The sequence below is a fragment of the Macaca fascicularis genome, chromosome 3 (genome assembly GCF_037993035.2).
Source record: "Macaca fascicularis isolate 582-1 chromosome 3, T2T-MFA8v1.1".
Classification (NCBI taxonomy): Eukaryota; Metazoa; Chordata; class Mammalia; order Primates; family Cercopithecidae; genus Macaca; species Macaca fascicularis.
The window spans coordinates 45,626,942-45,637,285 of NC_088377.1; the positions used below are offsets into that span (position 1 = coordinate 45,626,942).

A 10,344-nucleotide genomic window follows, 5' to 3' on the forward strand; every position below is an offset into this window, starting at 1 on the left:
CCCGAGTTTTAGCAATTCTCCTGCATCAGACTTCTGAGTAGCTGAGATTACACGTGCGTGCCACCATGCCTGGCTAATATTTGTATTTTCAGTAGAGACAGGGTTTCACCATCTAGGCCAGGCTGGTCTTGAACTCCTGACCTTGCGATCCACCCACCTTGGCGTCCCAAAATGCTGGTGTGAGCCACTGCCCCCGGACTTATTTTTTCATGTTTTTGGGATGAAATTTCGCTCTTGTTGCCCAGGCTGGAGTGCAATGACACAATCTCGGCTCACTGCCACCTCCTCCTCCCAGGTTCAAGTGATTATCCTGCCTCAGCCTCCTGAGTAGCTGGGATTACAGGCACCCACCGCCAAACCCAGCTAACTTTTGGTATTTTTAGTAGAAATGGGATGTCATCATGTTGGTCAGGATGGTCTCAAACCCCTGACCTCTAATGATCCACCCGAACTGGTTTCCCAAAACGCTGGGATTACAGGTGTGAGCCACTGAGCCCAGCCCCTCCCATACCTCTTTTGGCCAAGGCAGTACAATTCAGAAGAATCTTGCCAGGGAAGACTGGTAAATGGACGTCAACGTGATGCCTATGGCTCCTAGTGGATTTAGATACCTCCTGGTGCTCACTGATACCTTTACCAGTTACGTGGGGGCTTTTCCATGCCAGACTAAAAATGCAGGAGATCACTGATCAACCTTCAACTATTTACTAGCAGAACACGGAGGGGACTGTGCAGTCACCAATACCTGCTATTGCACTTGGATAAACACCTCCCAGGAAATAGAAGAAGAGAAAAGAAATAGTCAAACAAGCAGAATGGCTGCATTCCTTTAACTAGAAGGGTCCATTAGTGTGTTTTCATACTGCTATAAAAAACTACTGGAAACTAGGTAATTTATGAAGAAAAGAGGTTTAATTGACTCATAGTTCTGCAGGCTGTACAGGAAGCATAGCTGGGGAGGCCTCAGGAAACTGACAATCATGGCAGAAGGCAAAGGGGAAGCAGGCACGTCTGGCTATGGTGGAGCGGGAGAGACAGAGAGCGTGAAGGGGGAGGAGCTACATGCTTTTCAACAACCAGATCCCACTAGGGCTCATTCACTATCACGAAAACAGCAAGGGGGAGTCGGCACCCATGAGCCAATCACCTCCCACCAGGTCCCTCCCTCAACACTGGGAATTACAATTTGACATGAGATTTGGGTGGGGACACAGAGCCAAACTATAGCAAGGGTAGTTCAACCACTGAGATTTATTTGTTTATTTATTTAGAGATGGAGTCTCGCTCTGTTTCCTAGGCTGGAGTGCAGTGGCACAATCTTGGCTCACTGCAACCTCCGCCTCCCGGGTTCAAGCAATTCTCCTGCCTCAGCCTCCCGATTAGCTGGTACTACAGCACATGCCACCATGCCTGGCTAATTTTTGTATTTTTAGTAGAGATGGGACTTCACCATGTCGGCTAGGCTGGTCTCCAACTCCTGAGCTCAGGTGATCTGCCTGCCTCGGCCTCACTTTTGCTAAGATTACAGGTGTGAGCCATGGTGCCTGACCAACCACTGAGATTTAGAAAGCAGTCGAGTCCAGGCTGGGCACGGTGGCTCAAGCCCGTAATCCCAGCACTTTGGGAGGCCAAGGCATGCGGATCACAAGGTCAGGAAATCGAGACCATCCTGGCTAACACAGCAAAACCCCGTCTCTACTAAAAATACAAAAAGTTAGCTGGGTGTGGTTGCGGGCGCCTGTAGTCCCAGCTACTCAGGAGGCTGAGGCAGGAGAATGGCGTGAACCCGGGAGGCGGAGCTTGCAGTGAGTCGAGATCACGCCACTGCACTCCAGCCTGGGCGATAGAGCGAGACTCCATCTCAAAAAAAAAAAAAAAAAAAAAAGAAAGCAGTCGCCTCCACTATACCACACCTCACCTGGTTTCTGTTTGGGTGAGGGAAAAGGGACAAGATGGAGGAAGGTGAACAAGATGGAGCAGTCCCTATTGTTTCCAGGTTCTTCATCACAGATTTTCCCGTGCCCGGGAAAAGAACCAAATCAACTGAGCATGCGCAGAATGACGTCAAGCGGGGGACACCGAAATTCAAGAAGCCATTCCTACACACACGCCCCAAACTCCTCCCCTTCCAGCTCCCAGGCATAAAAGTCCGCTGCCTGCAGGAGCCGGTGTGACTTCTTCGGCCCCCGCATTTGTGGACCGGAGAACATCACCCGAGAGCGCCGGCGCGACTTCCCTGGCCCCCCACACCTGAGGACCAGAGAACCTCGTCCGAGAGTGTATGCATATTTGCAATAAAAGACTGCCACTTTCTTATGTACTTTGGCCTCCTGTTTAATTACTTAGCTCTCCTAAATTAAATTAAATCAAAACAGTTGGTGCAGAAACCCGACCTGGGAGGAGACCCTTCCTCAACATCCCCTAGGGGTCTGAGGAACCTCCTCCCCAGCGAACCGGCTCCCAACCCAACCAGCCACCAACACCGAACAAGTGTTCCAGCTTTCCACTGGTGCCGCTCTGAGAATTTCTTCTTCGGTGAGTACTCCCCTTTGTTAACCATCTCCGTCCGTTTCCGTGTCCTTGGCCTAGAGTCGTGCGCACACCCAAGGACGTAGCCACCCTGTGGCGCAGTGAGGCCTTCAACCCGGAGACGTCCGTCTTGAAGTCCCTCAATTCTCCGTTAGTGGCTCCAGGAGCCCCCGGTCTCTAGCAGCGGCAAAGGACGCTTTACCACTGCGTGAGGTCGGTTTCCATTTCTGGTGGTTAAACAATGGGAACCTCACAATCCAAAATCCCTAGGAACACCCCCTTAGGGTGTCTCCTCCAAAACTTGGAAGCCTTACATTTAACCCAATATTTAAAACGAAAGCGGCTAATTTTCCTTTCCACTGTGGCATGGCCGCAGTATAAATTAGACAACCAATCTCAATGGCCACCACATGGCACACTTGACTATAACATTCTATTAGATCTCTCTAATTTCTGCCAAAGGCTTGGAAAGTGGTCAGAGATTATCTATGTCCAAGGCTTTTGGGACTTGCGCTCTCGCCCAGACCTGTGCGCCCAGTGTTCAATGGCCCAGGTCTTGTTAGTTAAAACCCAGCCCTCAGCCTCCATACCACAAGCAGAGGAAGATTCTACTTCCATCTCAGACGAGGCCGACGGCGGGGCACCTCCCTCCCAACCTCTCATCCCCTCCCCAGCTCCAACATTACCCTAATAATGCCTTTGTGTACCCATAATCAGGGCCCCAATCCACCTTCCCCGGTGTTCCCGGTGCCGGTTGACCCTCAGGTGTGGGATACATCTACCCCAGTTGTTGCTCGACATCACTTACCAATCCTTATCCACCTGAAGGACTCCACCCACTTCCCATCTCGCCCTCAGTTCTCTCTCCCACTGCGTCACCGGCAAGGAATCAAACCCATCATTGACCGCTTACTTCAACAGCAGATTTTAATCCCCACCCATTCTCCATGCAACACCCCCATCCTCCCTGAAGCTCAAACACAACACATTTTAAGAGATATTCACAACTCTTTACACATTGGACACCAGGCCCTATACAACTTTCTAAACCCCATCATTGAGTGTCCATCCCTTCTTTCTCACCTCAAGAGAATTAGCCAACAGTGTTTAATCTGCCTAAAAGCAAATGCTCAAGGGGGAATACGCAACGCCCATCCAAGTCATCAGCTTAGAGGACATCAACCCGGAGAGGATTGGCAGATTGATTTCACCCACATGCCTAGGCACAAAAGGCTTCGTTACCTACTCACCCTGGTAGATACCTTTTCAGGATGGATAGAAGCCTACCCCACCACAGGAGAAAGTGCATCCATTGTAGCCTCCATTCTCATAGAACAAATCATTCCTCGTTTTGGGCTTCCCCGGTCAATCCAATCTGATAACGGCCCGGCTTTTATTTCCAGAGTGATCCAGCTAGTGACAGATTCTCTCAACATTACTTGGAAGCTACATATTCCATACCATCCCCAGTCATCCGGAAAGGTTGAACGGGCAAATGGACTCATCAAGCAACAACTAACCAAACTTTCCATAGAGACACATCAATCGTGGGTAACCTTGCTTCCCCTTGCACTTACCCGGCTACGAGCTACACCTAGAGGCCCCACAGGCCTCAGTCCTTTTGAACTAGTATACGGGCGCCCCCTCGCACTACAAGAACTCCCTAGCCTCCCCACGCCATTAGCACCCTACCTTCCATACCTTTCTCTCTTAAGACACTTACTTAGAGAACACGCTGAGAGGTCACTTCCCCACCCTACACAAGGAAATTTGGAAGCCCCCTCAGCCCTTTCACCAGGCAACCAGGTTTTACTCAAGGACCTGCACGCAAAAGGCCTTACCCCTAAGTGGAAAGGTCCATACACAGTAATCCTTACCACTTCCACAGCAGCCAAACTCTTAGGCCACAGTTCTTGGGTCCACCTTACTCAACTAAAAAGAGCCCCGCCCCCTCAGACTCAGTGGCAGTCCACTGAACTGTCACCCACCCGTCTGAGAATAACCAGACTTAATACAAGCTAAATGAGCTATGCTCTTCTGAAATTCTCCCGCTTTCTCACTATTCTCCATCTCAACTTAACTGAATTTCCCCTCATAGACCCTCTAGAAACCTTCCTTCCCGACCCTTCCCCCGACCAGTAGGTTTCCCAACTTTTTACTCTCATAGAAGACCTAGCTTGGTAAGGTGCCCTTTATGATTTCAGCAATGTTGAACCTGCCCTCTACACCTTTGTTACCACTATTATGGTTCACTCTAATTATTCCTGCTAGCCTTACTAATCCTAAATTTGTATGGAGATTTTCTATAACTGAAACCTGGTCTACTGGCAACCAGGCTCACTCACAAACGCAAGGCACTGCAGATTGCTGCCCCCAGGGCTGTCAAGCTGCCCTCCTCCTTAACTTTCAGCTGAGTTCTGTTGGCAACTACGACCACCCAGTCATATGTTTCTTGTACGACCAAACAGAGTATAATTGTAAGAACTACTGGCAAGAAACCAACCTGGGCTGTCCATACAACTATTGCAACATGCATGAGATAGGTTTAATGTGTGCAAATGGCATTTGCACCCCCAATGATCGACCTTTTGTAAGAAATAGAATATCAGGAGGATATATTCTTACTATTAAGGATCCCTGGGACCCCCGGTGGGCTCAAGGAGTTAAAGGTGGACTATATGCAACATCTTGGTCCTCATATCCCACCGCAACCCTCCAAATAAAGAGAGTATATGTGCAACAAGTACCCGCCCCTAAGAGTAAACAAGTAGATCCTCCTAAGAGTGTACAGGCCCTACAAAATTTAACCTCAGTTGTAAAATCTCATGAACAGAAAATACAGAAGCTGTTAAGCCCCCCAAACTCCCCTAACAATGAGGACCCATTCTCATGGCTAACACTTATTCGCCAGGGACTTGACTTAACCCAGGCTGCTGGAGTAAGGAACCTCTCCCACTGCTTCCTTTGCGCTGCGCTCGGAAAAGCTCCCTTAGTGGCAGTCCCACTACCAACCGCCTTCAATATCACCACTGACTCTACCAGCTCTTCTCAAGCAACATCCTTGCCTCAAGTCCCATTATACCGTAATCCACAGAGTCAAACCCTTCCTTTTTGCTACTCTACTCCAAACTCTTCGTGGTGTGATCGCACACAAGCTCCCAGCAGGACCCAGACGGCCCCCGTTGGTGGCTACTTTTGGTGTAACCAAACTCTATCTAAAACTCTTAACCATGCCTCCATCACCCAGTCCCTTTGTGTTCCAGTATCTTTAGTGCCTAGCTTAACCCTATATAGCGAAGGAGAATTATCTGAACTAGCTTCCCAGCTCAGCTCCAGCAATAACATCCAAAAGCGGGCTGTTTTTCTTCCCTTAATTATCGGGGTTTCCCTAGCATCGTCTCTAGTAGCCTCAGGACTTGGAACAGGGGCCCTCACCCACTCGATTCAATCCACACAGACCCTCTCCACTCAGGTCCAGGCAGCCATAGAGGCTTCAGCTGAAAGCTTAGCCTCTTTACAACGTCAAATCACCTCAGTGGCCCAGGTAGCAGCACAAAATAGACAGGCATTAGATCTTCTTACTGCTGAAAAAGGAGGAACGTGCCTTTTCCTAGGAGAGGAGTGTTGCTACTATGTAAATGAATCAGGCCTGGTTGACACCAATGTCCAAACATTAAACAAAATCAAAAAGGAGCTTCAACAATTTAACGCCCCCTTAACCCCTGGACCACCGGTATGGCTGCTGCCTGTAGTACAGCAGATGCTTCCATTCCTAATTCCCATACTAATCCTCTGTCTTATGTTATGTCTTGCTCCCATTCTAATAAAATTTCTCCGAGCCAGGGTCCAAGAGATCACCCGAGTCACCTTCAACCAAAGGCTTCTGCATCCCTACACCCAACTGCCAACCTCAGAACCTAACTACGCCCCTTAACAGCAGGAAGCAGCCAGACAGACCACGGCGCCCTAAATTCTTATAATCAATAAGAGGTTGGACTGTTTGGGTGAGGGAAAAGGGACAAGATGGAGGAAGGTGAACAAGATGGAGCAGTCCCTATTGTTTCCGGGTTCTTCATCACAGATTTTCCCGCGCCCGGGAAAAGAACCAAATCAACTGAGCATGCGCAGAATGACGTCAAGCGGGGGACACCGAAATTCAAGAAGCCATTCCTACACACACGCCCCAAACTCCTCCCCTTCCAGCTCCCAGGCATAAAAGTCCGCCGCCGGCAGGAGCCGGTGTGATTTCTTCGGCCCCCGCATTTGTGGACCGGAGAACATCACCCGAGAGCGCTGGCGCGACTTCCCTGGCCCCCCACACCTGAGGACCAGAGAACCTCGTCTGAGAGTGTATGCATATTTGCAATAAAAGACTGCCACTTTCTTATGTACTTTGGCCTCATGTTTAATTACTTAGCTCTCCTAAATTAAGTTAAATTAAAACAGTTTCTTCCTTTGTCAGGGCTCGCGGTCACTGTTCTCCTGGTACTTTTCAGTCCCATATATTTAAATTGATGGTAAGTTGTCTGTCCTCCAGGCTCCAACACTTCTACCTTCAACTTGTGTTACGACAACAATGCGAGCCCTTCAAGCAACTCTGGGTGACCCCAAAACTCACTTGAACTCAGCAGTCCATGAGTTTCAATTCCTCTAACTTTAGGGGACTCAGTGCCCCTGGTCAGCATGAAGTAGATACAGAAGCATGACCTCCATCCCTAATCCCTCAAGAATGAGGGGTGGAAGGTGTCAGCAGGCGGGTGGGGGTGCGGTCTGTAAATCTGTAACTGCATCAGACTAAATCTAGTTCAACTTTTTTTTTTTTTGACGGAGTTTTGCTCTTGTCACCCAGGCTGGAGTGCAATGGCGCGATCTCGGCTCACTGGAACCTCTGCCTCCCGGGTTCAAGGGATTCTCCTGCTTCAGCGCACCACTACCCCTGGATATTTTTTGTATTTTTAGTAGAGACGGGGTTTCACCATATTGGCCAGGCTGGGCTGGAACTCCTGACCTCTTGATCTGCCCGCCTCAGCCTCCCAAAGTGCTGGGATTACAGGCGTGAGCCACCACACCCCACCCTCATTTCAACTTTTATGTAATGTAGTTGGCAGTTGTTTTTCAATTGCCACGGATCCACAGGTTGAAGGTCATATACTCTGAGCATGACCAGATTAACCAAGCATGCAACCATGAAGTGGAACCTAAGTGCTCAGATTGAGGAGCTGGGACCCATTTAAGAACCGGACACCCTGTGGCAGAAGCCAGGAACCAATCAGATTGAGTTGTGGTGTCATGCCCATGGCAGGATCCAGTCAGATCACAGCTCCCAGCATTACTTCATTGCAAGATCCAATCAAATCACACCTCCTTACCCTATGCGGATAAAACCTGACACAGCCCCCAGCTGGGAAAGGGAGATTTGAGCATTTCCTCCTGTGTCCTTGCTAGTTGACTTACAAAAAAGCTTTATTTCTCAAAATCTGGAGCCATGGTATTGGCCTCTGTACACATTGGGCAGCGAGTGCATTGACTGCTCAGTAACATATATGTGAACTATGTGTGAACTTGAATTTCCAAAACATTTGATTTGGTTTCAGTAAAAAAATACTTTTCTAGCACATTAAAGCAATAGAAGTTCCATTTCTCTTTTTCCTAAGAATTTGGGTAAATTCAATTTATATAAATACATACACACCTCTACAAGCCAATCAGAACAGTGAACCTTTAAAAACTCTATATCGTGGCTCATGCCTGTAATCCCAGCACTTTGGGAGGCTGAGGTGAAAGGATTGCTTGAGCCCAGGAGTTCGAGACCATCCTGGGCAACATGGCAAAACCCCATCTCTATAAAGAATATAAAAATTAGTTGGGTATGGTGGTGCACACCTGTAGTCCCAGCTAATTGGGAGGCTGAGGTGGGAGGAACACCTGAGCCCAGGTAGGTTGAGGCTGCAGTGGTCTGTGATCGCACACACTGCACTTCAGCCTGGGTGACAGAGTGAGACCCTGTCTCAAAGACAAACAAACTAACTCTGTATCTACTTTAATACCATTTAGAGGCGGAAAAACATTAGACACTCACGCAATCAGAGGTAAAGACCTTTCGAAATTACAGACACATAGACATACAAAGAAATAGATCTTAGAGCTTCACTTCTAAAATTTCACACATGGGTCAAGAGTGTGGGGAAAAGAAAGAAAGATCAGACTGTTACTGTGTCTATATAGAAAGAAGTAGACATAAGAGACTCCATTTTGTTCTGTATTTGAGATGCCGTTAATCTGTGACCCTACCCCCAACCTTGTCCTTGCAAGAGACATGTGCTGTGGTGACTCAAGGTTTGATGGATTTTGGGCTGTGCAGGATGTGCCTTTGTTAAACAAGTGCCTGAAGGCAGTTTGCTGGTTAAAAGTCATCACCATTCTCTTAATCTCAAGTACCCAGGGACATGTACACTGCGGAAGGTCGCAGGGACCTCTGCCTAGTAAAGCTAAGTATTGTCCAAGGTTTCTCCCCATGTGATAGTCTGAAATATGGCCTCGTGGGAAGGGAAAGACCTGATCGTCCCCCAGCCTGACACCCGTGAAGGGTCTGTGCTGAGGGGACTAGCACAAGAGGAAAGAAGGCCTTTTGGCGGTTGTTGGCAGTTGAGATAGAGAAAAGCATCTGTCTCCTGCCCGTCCTTGGGCGATGGAACATCTCGATGTAAAACGCGATGGTATGCTCTGTTTACTGAGATAGGAGAAAACCGCCTTAGGCAAAAGGTGGGACTTGCTGGCGCAATGCTGCTAAAAGGTTTATGGAGATGTTTGCATATGCATATCAAGGCACAGCATTTTCCTTTAAACTTATTCATGTCACAGAGATCTTTATTCATATGTCTTACTGCTGATTTTCTCCCTACATTGATCCTATTATCCTGCCACTCCCTTATCTTTAAGATGGTAAAGATAATTATCAATAAATACTAGGGAACTCAGAGACCGGTGCCGGCGTGGGTCCTCTGTATGCTAAGCGCCGGTCCCCTGGGCCCACTTTTTCTTTCTCTATACTTTGTCTCTGTGTCTCATTTCTTTTCTCAAGTCTCTTGTTCCACCTAACGAGAAACACCCACAGGTGTGGAGGGGTAGGCCACTCCTTCAAAGAGTAAACACAAAAATGCAAAAAACTCACCCTTCCAGATATCAAAGAGCTCTTCTCCTCCCAGTGGGCATGAAATTCTTAATTGATTTCAGCTCAAAGTAAACAGACAAATAGAATAACAAATCAGACTCTGTGGTCTCTCATCCAATAGAGACTAAATCTCTGCAAACATTGATCTCATTACAGAGATCACCATGTGTTCAGACCATAAAACCAAATTCCTAGCCCAGCGCGGTGGTTCATGTCTGTAATCCTAGCACTTTGGGAGGCTAAGGCGGGTCTGTCACCTGAGGTCAGGAGTTTGAGACCAGTCTGGCCAATACGGAAAAACCCCGTCTCTACTAAAAATACAAAAATTAGCTGGGCATGGTGGCATACACCTATAGTCCCAGCTACTCAGGAGGTTGAGGCAGGAGAATCACTTGAACCTGGGAGGCAGAGGTTGCAGTGAGCTGAGATCGTACCCCTGCACTCCAGCCTGGGTGGCAGAGCGAGACTTTGCCTCGAAACAACAACAACAAACAAATTACCAACAGTGAAGCTAGCACTGTAAACAAACCCAAACCAAAGTAAAACACAGAATTGGTAAATGGGGAAATTACTGAAAAATGAGAAGCCAGCAAATTTCTATTGGCACTTTGGACTCATTCCTGGGAGCGAAGAAAAGATTCACC

The 10,344-nt window shown here is 48.1% G+C and overlaps 1 long non-coding RNA gene across 1 annotated transcript; it reads left to right on the forward strand.

The window, feature by feature from the left end:
• The first annotated feature begins 2,427 nt into the window (after window positions 1-2,427).
• Window positions 2,428-6,920, forward strand: LOC135970082 (uncharacterized). The gene is made up of 2 exons (XR_010585532.1): window positions 2,428-2,535; window positions 6,611-6,920. It is a non-coding gene; the product is annotated as an uncharacterized lncRNA (long non-coding RNA).
• The last annotated feature ends 3,424 nt before the right edge of the window (window positions 6,921-10,344 follow it).